Source organism: Columba livia, chromosome 4 (genome assembly GCF_036013475.1).
Source record: "Columba livia isolate bColLiv1 breed racing homer chromosome 4, bColLiv1.pat.W.v2, whole genome shotgun sequence".
NCBI lineage: Eukaryota > Metazoa > Chordata > Aves > Columbiformes > Columbidae > Columba > Columba livia.
The window spans coordinates 25,396,854-25,412,487 of NC_088605.1; the positions used below are offsets into that span (position 1 = coordinate 25,396,854).

At 39.5% G+C, this 15,634-nt stretch overlaps 1 protein-coding gene across 13 annotated transcripts in view; it reads left to right on the plus strand.

Annotated features, from left to right (window-relative positions):
* The window catches only part of LIMCH1 (LIM and calponin homology domains 1), a 180,961-nt gene that overhangs the window by 32,538 nt on the left and 132,789 nt on the right, over nt 1-15,634 (plus strand). Inside the window, exon 1 of one of the 13 annotated variants that reach the window (XM_065060777.1) lies at nt 1,544-1,652. The exons of the other annotated variants lie outside the window; for them this stretch is intronic. The gene's annotated coding sequence lies outside the window, so the exon portion shown is untranslated. Of the gene's footprint in view, nt 1-1,543; nt 1,653-15,634 lie in introns of those variants that run through there. 13 annotated transcript variants of the gene reach the window in all.

A 15,634-nucleotide genomic window follows, 5' to 3' on the forward strand; every position in this document is an offset into this window, starting at 1 on the left:
AAAATTCATTAATAGTGTTGGTTGCAATATGAGCAGCAAATACATGTCCATTGCTGAAGCTTCATTATTATCACTGTCCATTCTGTGGTGGCTTTGTAGTTAGAGAAAAGAGAGAGCCTGAATCCCGTTGAATTTCAGGAAGACTCACATATGCATCCCTGGCTTGGAGCCTGTACCTGTGGTTTTGGATCCTGTCTGGACATTCAAATATGGCCAAGTTTTCTCCCAAACAGCTGTTCTTATAAGATTTAGAACAAGAAAAGGAAATCTCCCAAGAACTGCTGATTGTTGTGAAACTCCTTGCCATTTTGGCAGAAAACTTGCTTTAAAAATTAAGGACAGATCCTAAAGTGCTTAAGCGCATAAGTAACTTTACACACCCGAGTAGTTCTACTTCACTCGGAGGACTTGCATCTCTATGCAGAAGACTGGTGCTGCACTTGAGTGCTTGCAGGTTCAGGCTTGAGTAGTATTTTGTTGATGACCCTTGTGTTCTTGAAACTTGAATCCACAGATGGAAGACATGTAGGCAGGAGTTTTGAAGTCATGGGAAAGTCAGAGGCTAAAACACAACCTGAGCATACTTATGCATATAGAAACGTAGACATCAATAACAATCAAGTCTTAAAAATGGGGGGGGAAGACTGAAAACAAAATCATGTTAGATCCCTTAGATTATATGGGGCATCAAGAAAGGGAAGGCATTATTTTTCTTAGGTTCCTGTAAGTCAATCGAGTTGGGCCCCTGGTGGAAAGGCTTTTAAAGTTAGGTGACAAAGTTGGTTGTTAGGAATCGCCTTCCTTGCCATGTGTCAAAACACAGCCAGTGCAGTCAACACTATAACACAATTCCCAGGGATGGCAAAACCCAAGCTCAGTCATTGTTTCAAAAGGCCTCACTACAAAGTAACCCGTAATTGTCCATGAAAATGAGCGAAAGTGGGGAAGTGACTTCTTATGCCAGGTGGTTGTGCTCATATAAGTGTAAAAAGTTAAAGTTTTTGATGGGAGCTGAAATGCAATGGAAAGGGTAGTTAAGATGGGGTATCTATGGTGGTGCTGAGAAATGAGCTTTCTTCTGTTTCTTTTGAAATGGGAAAAGCTAGCTTTCTTCTCTGTGATGTATGCATAACTGTGTGCAGGGAGAGCTGCCCATACTTGTGTTGGGCTAAATACAGATCCCAAAGAAAACCAAAACAAGTCAATGATATGCTGAAGGCATATAGTACATACTCTATTTTTTTTTTTTTCAGGAAATACACTGCATATGATCAAGTTGTAGTTGTGCTACTAGTTACTCTGATGTTTGAGATAATCTGTTTTGTGTAAAAGCTCATGAAGGGAAGTTCTATGATAATTTTACTGGTGCTGAGATGCTGGGATAGACCAGCTTGGGGCATTTTTTTTTTCTGTCTCTCTGTCTCTCTCTCTCTTTTTTTTTTTTTTAATGAAAGATCCTTCCTCCTCACCACACAATGTATAGGCACATTTCCAGAACACTCTACTAATGAATGCACTAATTTAACAGCATGCAGTCTGCAGTGCCGGATTTGGGAACTTTCTATGCACAGATGGAATTTTTTCCCTCCTACAATGAACAGATGAAGTGAGAGACAAGACAGGCTGCTTGGATTTCCCAAGGGTTTTCATTGGTAAGACGCTGAAGCCTTTCTTTAGTAGGGGTAGACTGCGCTTTCCTGTCAAACTTCCATGTTTCAGTTCAGAGTAGTCTGTGGTCACGTCTGTGACTTGCTTTCAGAGTTCATTTTCTGAATACGTGTGGCTTCTTATTGCAGGCTTGCATTAAAAAACCCAACACTTTTAAAAATTTGAAATGCTTGCAGCTAAAGCCAGCTCGTGGAATTGCTTTGAAATGAGACAGCTTAACTGCTTGGAGCTGGAAGATGGAGTCAGTGCTTTCGTGCAACTCCTTGAAGTCATTGCAAGACTGCTTTAGTCCAAGATATTTAACCTTCCAAGCCAGTGAAATTGGCTGCAAGAGTTACAGGTTATTGCTCCATTTGGCTGCCCCAGTCACATCTGAGTTCCTGAATTTCGTAGAGGTGTCAGCAGAGAATCTCATGGGATGAGGATACTAGATTGATGGATGGAGTGGGAATGCTTAACTTGTTTTAATAGGGTGGGGGTAACCTAATTAGATGGCAGCCAAAGGGGACAAGAGCAGCCTTTTTTCAGGGACAGTGCTATGTTAAAACAAAGGGATAAACTTCTACATTAGTACTCAGGAACTAGGAACTAGTGGGAATCACTTTATGTCATTGCTGCAGTTACTCTGCAGATGTGGTTCATTGGAATTTTGCAAGCTTCTTTCCAAAATGAATCTGGCTGCTTTGGCTTTTAAAGATTTTTTTATTTTTTTTTTTTCTGTGAAAACATGTGGTATCAACTCATTAAAAAAAGTAAAATAAAATTTAAAAAAGATTAAAAAGAAAAAAAGAAAAGAAAAAACCCAACAAAACCCCTTCTACTGGATATTGCCTCTAGCAGTAAATGGTTACCAACTGTATAAACAATGAAGAACTTCATGAAAGTCTCCGTTTGCATATGTCTTGGTGTGTAACACGTCTTCAAGCCTCTGAGCTTTGGATTAGCATGAACTGAGCCTGTTACATGGTTATCAGGAAGTCTTGGTCAAATTGAAACTTTTTCAGTTTGTTAGCAAGTTAATTTTGTTACAATCTAACTGACACAAATCTATTTTCTCTGAAACTTGTTCAGTGCTTCTGCACTGTGGTAGGGGCTAAACTTTGTTCGCATTTGAATCCTATATTTGGGTTGCAGATGTTTTTTGAAAAGCATGCTTTGTTATTCCAAAATGAAGTTTTAAGGTTGGCATAGCAGACGTGCTGTGTAATGATTCTGAATTTAGTAGGACATCCCATTTTGGGGGCACTGGAGATCTTAGAAGTTCATTAGAACGCATCTCTTGAGCTTTTTTTTATCTGCAATGCACACTTGCTGATTCTTGGGTATATTTTACCTGCAATTGAGTGAAAGGAAAGCAGGGACCAGCCATCTTCTCATCTGAGTGCCGCTTGGGTTGCTGGGCCACTGAGACTGACTGTGTGATAGTGCTGGATCTGCTGGATGGAACAAAAAGAGCAGGTGTTCTCTGGAGGTGGGGGCCAAATGAGAGGTTTTCTTGGGTAGGGAGAGCTCATTAAGAACAGGTAAATATCACTCTTGATTTGGGATTATTTTTTTTTTTTTTAGTCACATTTTTACATGGGGCAAAAATAAGGATCTGTGTTTTATTGTAAAGTGGATACTTTAGTCCTGCCCTGTCTAATTCAAATTAATGTGTTCTAGTTTGACTTTCCATTGACTTGAACTTAGGCTGTTTGAAGTTGGGCAAATGTTGGCATAGTTTGTTTCTGCCATTTTGTAGAAACCACTGTGGCTACGAGACAGATATGTTGTTTGCATTGCAAGCCAGCCATCAAAGTATTTTTTAACAACATTTTCTCTAAATATTGTACATAATGAGTAGAGCTCAGATTGTTCTAAAATGATGTATTCAGTGACTTGCTGTATTTGAGCTTCAGTGTTTTATTTTTGTCCCTTAAATTGACGGCTTAGTGACTAGGAGATTATTAACCTTGTTTTCTTGTGAGACTGATTTAGATATGTCCTTTCTGGAAGGCATTATACAAATTTCATATCTATTAATTATTTTCGTTTTTTTGCAGTCTTTATGCGTGCACATGAAGCCTTCTCTTGTACCATGTGTGCATTTTGGTAAGGTAACAAACTCAAGCCTTTTTGGTTGGTTTTAACTAAATGAAAATAAACAGGCAGCTGGCTGTGTAATGAGGTCAGAAAGCCCACATAAGCCAGGAAAATGTTACAGTTGTAGCTAAACTGAGAAGATGCTCTCAGAAAATTCTGTTCTGAGGGAGGAAGTTATTCTTCCACCTAGGAAAGGAAACTGCAACATTGCTGGTTTTGTGGTGTGGTGGGGTTTTTTGGTGTTTTTTGTTTTGTTTTGTTTTTTAAATCTCAAGTCTTCGTGGACTTAAACAATTGTAGAAAAAGATTTCAATATTATGTAGCTTAAATAGAACTCATTCTCTTTCTCTTGGTTGTGAATGCTTACTTTGATCCAAAGGTACAACTGGTTCAATACTACAGAGTGAATGCAGATGAAGTTGAGTGATTAAAACATAATTCATAAGATTAAATATCATTTAATATGTTATTTAGCTGTCTATCAGTAATTAGTGATAACAGCTGTTAATGACCTGTTGCAAAAATCCTCCCTGTGTTTGCAAAAGGGGAAACTTTGTTCCTGAGTTCCTTTCTTTTAGGTAGCCTTTCTACTCCTTTTGATGCCTTTGTATCAATTTCTTCATACCATGTTCTGTGGGAGTTTTATGGCTGCACATTTGTGACTATTCATTATGACCATTTGTTCTTGTAAATGGGTCTGACACATTTAAGAGATGGTTGCTAATAGTGCACGCTAGAGGTAGGTGTGTGAGAGAAGGGCCGAAAAACCCTCACTAGGGAAAAGTAAACCCACGTCTTTCCATCCCTCCTTGTACAGAGATGCTGTTGAGGAAAAACGCGTGTGAGGTGTTTTACGTATCTTTTGAATAGAAAAGTGTCCTCATGACTATAGATGCACCTTAATAGACATACAGAGCTTTATCTCTTGTAATCTATGACCTTAATGGCCAACTATTCCCACATGTGCAGTGGAAGAGGGAGTATAAATTGCAAAATTACTCTGTCCTTAAAGAAAGTATTATTTGTTTCATAAAACAAAGATCGAGGGCATCTAGAACTGTTTTCACGTGCTGAGGGGTGTGTAATGTGTCTGTATTAAAAGTATTGCTAGCTCTGCACAATAATGATGTTGATGCAGGGCTCTTCTGGAATTTATCTGAATTATTGGGCATCTTACTTTCCAATCCTTCCTTCTGTTGTTTCAGTGTTGTTTTTTCCCTTTTACACTTATTTTCCTGCACCCAAACTGTAGTGATTCTGTGGACCTGATACAACTCTTACTATGTTATAGTATGCATTGTGGCAATAGAAAGCAGAAACAACAGTGTTATTCCCACAATCATTTTGCAAATGCACATCAGATGACTAAAGTTCCTTATTTATTTGTTTTTAAGCCTCTTTGTCAAGGATTTATAGGTCTTAGTACTAACAACTATTTTGCCAGGTGTCAGTAAAGATTATGCATTCTTGAAATTCTCAGTATTTTTCACTGCTATCTGTGAAGTCTACTTTGAACTTCCAGTTGGACCTGAAGTGTGGAGTGACTATCAGTAGCAGGAAGGTAGCTCGGGAAATGGTGAAACATTGCTTGCTACTAAAGACTGTTCCTGTGCACAGATGCTCCAGAAGTCCTCTTAGAGGTGTGCATGTGTGTGTTGGGTCTACTTCTTCAAGCTGGAGGATTCAGTGTTTTCACACCATGTTTCATACTGAGTATGGTACGAAGTTTCATTTCTCACCTCTATTTTGACTCTACTACAGCTGTCTTGCTTGGAGAGTAAGTTCTGAGTATTATTAGGCCTGTCCACATGTACTTGGGAAAGCCATTGATTGATTGAAAAGTGATATTGGCAGATGTCTCTCCTCATCTGAATGGTCTGTACTGTAGACTAGGAGAAGAGCAGACATGAAGCTTCTTTGGAAAAAAATGTACTGTGTATGACTTCAGTCAGTCTGCTGCAAGCTAAGAATAAGGTGGCTTTGCAGGGAGCAGAAGCCTAAGAAGCCAGAAGATGGTGTCCACAAAGGCCAAAACTGAGGCAAATCTACACTAGCTATTTAAAATGCTGCAGCCTTCTGTAGGGTCTTTGAACCATGGTGGTGTGACCCGTGGCAGTATGAGTGCCCAAGCAGAGATGGTGGCCTACCAGGTGATCTCAAAACTCTGCCACTTAAAAACCTGAAGAAAGGATTCCTGATAAAAGTTTTATCACAGAAGATGACCTCCATATTTTACTCTTCTTTGATATATGCTTGACCTTTAAAAAAAAACCCGAAAGTACTTGACCATTAATCTAGCCTTAGTGTGGTTTATTTGTGATCTCCAGTTTTTCAGAATCCTTCTTTCTGTTGTCCAAATCAAAACATTCATTCAGCTTTCTCATCAGACAGTCGTATTTTGCTACTCAAGCAGAACATAAATATATCAGACTTCTTTCATCCTGATTCCCAAAAAACTGTATACAGGCTCTGTTATGTAAGTATTGGACATCTGGACTCTGTTTCTCTTTGTGACAGTCAAATCCTTCTGAAAATTCCATGTATGCTAGAGATCAAGATCCTCAAAATGGTAAACAAAGACTATGTTGTCACATTCCATGACTGCCTCTTCAATTTCTTCCTTCTCCATTTTCTTAAGAATACTGAAAAGCTAGACTGACATCAGTGCATTTTCCTGATGCACTTAATCTCTTCAGCCTCCAAAGAATTCAGCTGGTTTCTAAAGGTATGTTGGACCTCTCTGGAAGTTACGCCTGAAGTTGTGCCTGGGAAATGCCCTGTTTTAGATCCTCTGTATTCCAAACAACTGGTTCTTCTGTGCATCATGAGAGGACAGAAAAGCTGGAGCACTGATGCAGTTGTATGGTTTCTTGTATCATGAAATTGTGTGTTGCCTGGAAGCTGCAGCCCATACCCCTAATAGTTGTTTCTGAGTCTTTTAACATAGGTGCTGGACAATCTGACCAGTGGAGTGATTCTGCCAGACCTACTGCTTGTGAATAAACAACTATGAAATGGTGACATTTAAAACTGTCAGGGAAGAGAAGGCTGATAATAGAACAAGCACCTTGGACTTCAGGAGACCACACTTCAGCTTGCTCAGGGAACTGGTAGGAGATCTGAAGAAGAGGCTGATCTGAACAAGAGGGACACAGGAGAGCTGGCTGATCTTCAGGGACAATGTGCTCAACTCCATTCCTTATTCTCTTCCACTCTGATGTGCAGGAACTCAGGCAGATGCTGCTGAGTAACGAATGCAAGCAAATTGTATGGAAGGTGAAAAAAAGAACAAGCAGATTGTCTGGAAGGAATACAGAAACTTTAGCTAGGCCTGCAGGGAGTAAATTGGGGAGGCCAAAATTCAGTTGGAGTTGAGATGTATGGGACATATGAATACCAACAAAAGAGTTTTCCACAGTACATGGCAGTGAAAAGAAGACTAAGGAAAATGTGGACCTTTTGCTGAATTGATCAACGACAGCTTGAATTTTCTAAGGACAAATTGTGGTTGACCAGCTTGATTGCCTTCTGTGATGAAATAACTGGCTTAGTCCTGATAGGAGTGCAGAAGATGTCATTTCCCTTGATTTTTGACGTTGTCTCCCATAGTGTTCTTCAAGACAAATTGGAAAACAATTGACTGGGAGGTCTGCCAGATGGATGGAAAAGGACCAGTGATCAGTAGTTGTTAAGTCCTTTTGGTGCCCACTTACTTTTTATCATGCTGTAGACATCTGCCTAAGAAAATTCTGGTTATGTAGCTTTCCGTCAGGAAGCTTGTGGACTTTCTGGCTGATTAAGCAGCATCCACCCAGCCACATCCAAGTATGCTTACACTGTGTCTTGTGAGATCCCACGCTTGTTCTTTTTTCCTTACTACTGTTGGCAGTCATCCAGCTTCCTCTCCATGACCATGCTAGTGCTTTGGATTTTGCGTTCTACTTCACTGTGTGTTATGTGAGTGTTCACAGCTCTTTGCTTAGCAGTGTTTTGCTGAGCTCAGTTTGGTTGTGTTGTGTGATTTGTTGTGGTTTTTTGTTTGTTTTGTGTTTTTTTTTTTTTTCCTAATGCAGGAGTAGATGTGCATAATGTATCTAATAGATTGTGCTGTGCTATACAGAAAGCCAAAGGGAACTGCATCCTGACTCGCTTAGGTCATGGGCAAGTATTGTTACCATTAGCTGGGCTTGTATAACTTCACACATACTTTGCGCACCTTGGCTGTGTTAGAGACACCTGTTTTGTGAGGCAGAAGGGGATGATAAGGAAGATCATAGAGAGCAGAACATGGTTTCTCTGGTTTCTGTCCACAAGCAGCCTTTAGGAGGAATTGAGAGTGAGCTGGCTGAAGATGTCAAGTGCCCGTAATAGTTAGTTAGGTACTTAATAGAAACTCAGAAAAATGAAGTGGGTAGAGAACACTTTCCTTTTAAGGAGGGTGATTGCTTCCTCATGACAAAAAAAAATCTCAATTTAGGGCTAATATTAGTTTTGGATCACGTTTTAGTAAGATCTGCAACACAGGTATGAGAAGTCTTACATGTGGGAAAGTGGCAAGTATTTCTGTGTTCAGTATGTGTCTTAAGAGGCATAAATGCCAGAGCTCAGGCTGGATTCTATGCTTACACTCATTTGATGCCTGACATTTAAAACTGTTGTTGGTTCCATGTCAGGTGAGTTGTGATGGCCAGTAGTGGTTTTCATTACAAATAAAAAAAAAAATCTTTGTGTTTGGTGCAAACGTCTGTTTATCCAGCTGCTGCATATGTTGGATGATGACTAATGCACGAGCATTAACTAGTGAGAGATGGAAGATTTTTCTAAGCAGTCTTCAAACACCAGAGCAGAGCATTCGGTCTGTCAGCTCCAGTGTCTGAGAGATGAGGCCAAGACTCCTTGTGTGAGCCAGATTGTGGAGATTTGCAACAAAGACTTAGGATCATTCAACTACATTGGTCTTTTTGGTCAGGAGCTTTTGGTCTATCTAATTATCTTCATGTAAAAAATTTCTGGATGCTGTGATACTCTACTCTCTTTATCACTCTCCTGTGAATAAGGACCAAAGCATTTAAAAACAGAGGGAATGTGGTGCCTAGTGTAATCAGCTTCTATAAAGCATAAAAGTGATTTCATATGCTAAGTGATCCAGGTATCAGTTTGTTACAAAATGGGACATGAAGTGCATTGAAGGTATGTTCTTTCAACTGCCAATTGCCTGAAGCACAGCTTTTTTTTTTTTTTTCCAGGTAGTAAAGCTGTGTTGAGGTTCATTGTTTGTGCATGCCATTTCTGGTCCTTTTACCTGAAGTCTAAAATCAACTCTTTACAGTTGCCTGGAGCAAGATTTTACTGAACAAGTAGTTCTATAAAACTTAGATATCTAAGATCTGGCAATCTAGACTGTATTTTCACATCATCTTCCAAATAACACTTTTATCCTTCATGTAGCAGAACAAATGTAGAATTGGTGACTTCTCTGGGAGCTCATATATACTTGTTGAAATATCTAAACTCTCTATTCTAGGCAAGGGCTGTCCGCTTGGCATTTAAGAACAACACCTGTGTGCTTATCTCTCAATTAGGAGCACTTCATACTGAAATAATTTGGGTGGCTATGTGTTTAGGAGCTGCTCTCAAAGGCAGTACAAAGAATTAATAATTTTCCTGATTTAGCTTGTGGTTTTTAGAGCTTATTGAATTTCTTGCCGTTATTAGGGCTTATTGATTGCTTTAGATTTCTGTGTGCAAATTCTGCCATGGTTCAAACAAAATCCGGCAATATTCACCTGTGAACACTCTAATAAGATGTCATAGCTATTGTATTCCTCAGAGGGTTTTAAATTTATATTCAGTATTTGTACATTAATTGTATTGCTGAAGTAAAAAAAAAAAAAAAAAAGGAGAGTGAATTTGAAGGTACACACTCAAAAATTGGCGTTAATATTTAGGCTGCCTCTCTAGTCTTGCTTCTAAGATGCAGTGCAGGTTGTGATCTTTACTTGCATGATCATAGGCTCTCTTTGTCCAGCAGTCTTTGTTTCTTTCAATCTATGAGAAGCACAGAGCTAGGGCAGCTGATTAGTATTGATCTTCTTTATTTGGTGTGTGGCATCACTCCAGGCTTACTGCACAGTATCTAAACGTGGTGCTGGAAACAGCTTTGTTAATTCATTGCTTTGAGTTTACATCCTTGTCTTTTTAATTATATTTCAGTGCCCCTGGACAGTTATGTGAGTTCACGAATAGGAGAAGGAAAATAACTACTTGCCTGTCCTATTGATCATATTCTTAGCTTATTAGCCTGTTAGGCCTTCCTCTACAGTGAGGTTGACTGTGTTTCACAGCCTAATTCTAGCACAAGTGTATCTCCCTTCTCTTACAGAGAACCTAATCCCAGCACAAGTCTATTTCAGCCTTGAAATACCACCACCAAAAATAAGCATATTGTGATTTAGAGTTTGAATGTGCTTGTAGCACAGTGATGAGGAAGATATTAAAAAACCCTGAGTTCAGCTGAAATAGGTGCACAGGGAGCACTGTACAAAGTCGTGGATCTACCGCAGCTGCGAGACAAAACCCGGTACTTATGGATGTGGCCAAAACCTTGGCTGTCAGCACTAGGAGAGCTTTGGGAAAGGACACCTAAGAATGCAGGACTAGAGAGGATGGTGTTGCATGGAAACCCTTGCTATTACACGCAACTGGGGCATATAATTGCATAAAACCATAAGATGGTCAAGCTTAATCTTAAAAGTAATAAGAAATAGTGAAGGGATGCACCTATGAAATGCTGTCTGAATAGCCCTTGGGTCCTTCCATGGCTAGAAGCACTGATTTTCAACATATATCAGTTACAACTGTATCTAGACCTTCTTATTCCCACACCAGTGCTGTCCTTTGACATGAAATAATTCCCCTGGTTCCAAATACACCTCATTCTTTAGCATTATTATGTAGCTCAGCACCTTGAACAACAGGAGGTCGAATGAGTTTAGAGTAGAAATAATTTCTCTGGGTGAGGTGGTAGTTGCAAATCTAGCCTTGCCTTGGCAATCTTTTGATAAAGAATGAAAAATAAATGTATTACAAAACAGAACTCATGAGTGTATGTATAGGTTATTACTGTGCAATGTATTCCACGTAGAAAGAGGTGATATCTTAGCCCCAGGCTCATGGAAGCATTATTAACACAGGTTGTAATGGGAAACCAGAAATAGGTCATCTCTGAAGTATAATTGAAAGAAGACTGTTGAAGGCTTTATGTATATGTAAAAAATTGATTATATACCATTCAAGTTCAGAATATAATTTTCTTTTCTTGTGAAGCAGTATTTTCAGTTTATTTTGCTTGTGGATAACAGCATCACAACCCTTTTATTTCCTGGCTCTTCGTACAGCAAGACTTTTCAACAGCCAGTGAACCAGCTTTTGAAATGTTGAGGGGTGAAGTTATCTTTGCCTTTATGCTTACTTGTAACCAATGCTTATTGTAGAAAACACTATTCATTGCCTTGCAACTGTGCTTTTGTCTATTAAAAGCATGATGCTTGTGTGTGTGCTTGGCAACAGAGAACCTTCTTCTCTTCTGTTTGCAGGCTGCTTTGTTAGGTGATAAGACAATTTGCTCTTAGTGTAGATCAGAAAGATCTTTCCGAAGCTGTGTCCAGGGAGCTGCGTGGAAGACTTGCTACTTAAGGGGTTAATGATGTGGAATTTCACACATAATGCAAAATGATTATGCTGTATGCATTCTCTGCGAATTTTCTCACTGATCACAAAAGACTTTTGTTTGGTATGCTAGAATGGTCCATAGACTAAACATACCCTGTTCTATTAATTGGATGGAAAATAACACTGCTAATTGGAGAAAAATGAATAAAGCAGTTGGTGCTACATGCCGAATAGCAAATATTTTACAATAAATATACCTTTTCCTTTATATGTATCAACAGAGTTCTAGTATAAATATATAATACAAAATCAAGCTGACTTGCTCAGAACCAATTTTATAATTTTAGAGAGATTTACAAGTTTCAGAAGGCATCCTTAACCTGAAATGTGTTAATGTTTATTTTGCAAGCTAAGGCAGGTGTATAAAATTGACTTTGCCTGAGAGAAGGATGTCACTGAGCACTTGATGAGCAGGATGGTGTTCCTTTAGCATTCCCCAGCAGAACAGCCTCTAATGCAGAAGAAAAGAGCAACACATTCCCCTCCGCCCCCAGCCTGTGTGCGAAGGGAGGAGCTGGGTGCCCTTTTAGTAATGACTGACTACTTGGTGCAGAAGATCACAGATTTTTAAGATCACAACCCTAGCACTTCCCATGTTGACAAGACTAGTGTGCATTCACTAGTAACTTACTATTAAGATGATTAATTTAATTAATAAAGGAGGCTTAGAAAAATGAAAACTCTGCCCCCCCCAGCATAGCTTTAGTCCTTTTATACTGCTGGTGATGATTGCAAGGTAAACATCTCAGCATCCTGGTAGAATCCCCTAATCCCTTTAGCGTTTCTCTGTAGTGTGAAAACCAGGCTGATGCTGCCAGAGTATATTTTGCAAAGCTGCCTTCTAAATAAAACACTTTGAAGGAGACAGGGTGTGCCTATCCAGGCTGAGACCCTGAGGGATGGTTTGAAACTCGGAAGTCTTTTACACTGTCTCTCAAGTAGCAGAAAAAAAGGATAGTGGTGAAATACAGATCATGTAAAATGGTTTGTAAAACATGCCATCTACTAACCTGGTAATTTGAGAAGAGGGTGCAATGATATTTCTATTTGGCTTGGCATTGTAAATTATCCTATTTTCTAGTCTGCAGCTGAATGCTTGGTGTGTCTATAAAGGAGCACTGTCTGCTTTATCAGCCAGACAACTTGATGAATTTGGGAGAGCTAGTGTTAAATGGATGTGAGTGGAGTAAATGCTGGTTTGACTTCAGGCAATATTTATGGTATCATGACTAAGTGAAATTATATGGGTGAGAAAAATTAAAATAATTTAAAAACGCATATTTTAAGATAAGGAGGATGGAACTGAGGACACTTGAATGGATATTAATTACTCTGTATTCAAGGTGGTAAAATTAGTTGTCTCTTCAGGATGAACAAAATAATGAGATTTCATGAGTGCAGGCAATAAAAATATAGAGATTTGTGTTAATATGATTGGGTTTTGTCTGATAAACAGAACACATTGGTGGACATTTCCTGAAGGGTAAGTAAAAGGCTCCTAAACTTGTTTGTTATGTTTTTTCAATAAACTACTTTGGACCAAGGTTGTCATGTGAAAAATGTGGATCTCTGATGCATTTGACTGTTAAACAGATATGCTTTCATTCCCCTTTGTACTGCATGAAGCAATTCCTGGTATATTACCATTCTTTCCCAAGGACAAATAGTGAGTCATACAAATATACACGGTAAACACTTCATGGCCCCAAAGTGAATTATAATTGCTTTAGTAAATTGCAAGTTATGACCTTGAATAGAGAGGTAAAGGACCCACCAGAACTTTTTGTGGAGTTCATTGGTCACTGGAGGAACTTAAGGAAAAATAAGAATTACATGAGAAAAAAGAAGAGCAACTTGACTGTTTTTTTTACAGTTCTTAAAAGTAAGCTGGCAGGATACCTTCAGCTGTAAGGACTTATCACTGAGTTTGCAGCTGCAGGGTTTCTGCGACTCCAGCTGGAAGCACAGACTAGCTGAATTCAACTTCTAAAGGCATATCAAGGGATAGGCAAAAGGGACAGCAGCTTATATATACCTCAGTTATTAAAATCTCCTTTCAGAAAGACTCTTTTAGATGCTGCTCCTGAACAAGTAAGTCCCAAAGTTAAATGGCTCCAGCCCCAACGTTTTGAGGAAAACTCCCATGCCCTCTCCTGTACGTGGTCCTGGATAGTTGGTGAGCTGGTGGTGGGTTCTTGGGGAGTCAGGGCTGGTTGCAGAAGGGGCTGTTGAGCTTCTCTGAGCGTGCAGGTGCATAGGCAGGTCCTTGGGGCCAGTGTATGGCTCTAGCAGTCCCATGGTGACTCCTTCGTGGCAGTTCGCCACTCATGCTGGAGATCCTGTCCCTCTGTAAGGTGTGGGAGCCTGTAGATGAGTCTTATCCTTTGGCCTATGCACCCTGGGCTGTATACTGTGTGGTGTTTATTTCCCAGGTTGGATCAAGTGACTTTTCATGTTGCTTTTCTTTCTGTCATGCTTGAAGCAGTCTTTTCTGGGCTCTCAAGGTTTTCTCCATTGACCAACTGCTGACCACCAGGGAGTGGTGTACAGTTCTGGGGTCTTTGTTGTCAGCTTGTGCCCACATTTTGAGGCTTTTGTAGTTATCCCGTGCTTGTACTCCACATTGTAATGAGCAACGCCAGGCACCAAGCACCAGCGGCCGGGACTGGGGCACTGCAAAGTTTTAATAGCACAAGGCACAGTTACCATAAGGCATGTGGCCTCTTACTAGTGACGGCAATATTGATTTTATGGTACCACTGAGTAGTTCAAGGATGTGCTGATCATCTGGACATTTAAAACACCATTTTTGTGTGTGTGTGTGTGTCTGCTTCCCTGCTGAATTTTCATAGCATAGTGTGGTTTGGTGGCTTTTTAAAACCTGTGAAGTCCTGTGCCATGCAAGTGGACTGCAATAGAAGATGCTTTCTGTTATATCATATATTAATTTGTAGGGTTTCAAAGCTCAAGGAATTTATTTTTTCTTAATGCTGTAGTTGGAATACATGGGTTTTAATCCTGTGGCCTTAGCATTTTGCTGATAGCTGTCTTCGCATGTAATGTTTGTTTTATCTTGCTGCTAGATTTTCATTCACAGGTATAGCAGGCTAAGTTCTTTATTGCGTAACAGTACATTCTTATAAAAGAAGCCCAGTTAGTTCAATGTTAGATTTTCAAAAGGAATACAAGCCAACTCTTAACAGAGTCAATTACAAACCCATATCTAATGTTGTTTCAGAAGGAGCTGTTTATTGACTGCCTGTCACTGGACTTGCAGGGAATTGTGGTCTTCAATGGTCTGTGCTTGCCATGCATCCTCCCTGGGATCTCCTTCAAAGACAGCGTAAAAAGTGATTTCAGGCTATTCTGCATCAGTATAACTGCTTATGTGGGTCTTCTAGATTGATAAAACAAAGTGTCAATATATGTCAGAGCTAGTTCCCTGGGAGTTCACAATTTTAGAGCACAATTACAGAAAATTTTGCATACCTAAAAATAATAATTTTTAAAATAAAGAATTAAGAGTGCTTTCCTTTGGATTTACTAAGGGAAAAAAAACTGCTGCTGTGGAGGGATTTTCTTGGTAATGGTTAATGTCAAAATATTTGGTTTTTATTGAATTTTCTTTAATTTGAACTTCAAATATTTTGGGTTTGAAATGTTTGATTCAACTTTGAGACAGAGATGATTTGGCCTCTAAGGGCCTTCCCGAACATCAGGGGTTTTTTTCAGCAGAACCTCGAAATGAGGCAGGTGGCCAACTGGGAATAATGCAAGGCAAAGCAATATTGTCACCATAATGGAAGAGGAAATGCTTGTGTTTGTGTTCTTACTGCTTTGGAGGGCATTTACTTCAAAAGGCAATATGCAGGTTGCCATTACATCTCTCGGTTCCAGCTTACTGCATTTTGAGCAACAGGTTAACCAAAATATTCTCTGTATTCAGGTACACTAGGATAACTAAGATGCTATAGTTAACTAACTTGGCCTAAGTAGCTGCTGAATTGAATTCTATATGGCTTCATGAGGGGCTGGAAAGTGCTATTGCAGAAGGTGAGAATTGACCTGAGAAGGGAGAGGAAGAAAAATGTGAAAACATGAAGCTGGTTGTTGATATGAGAAGTGGAGAAAAGCTCATCTCCAGAGAGAATAA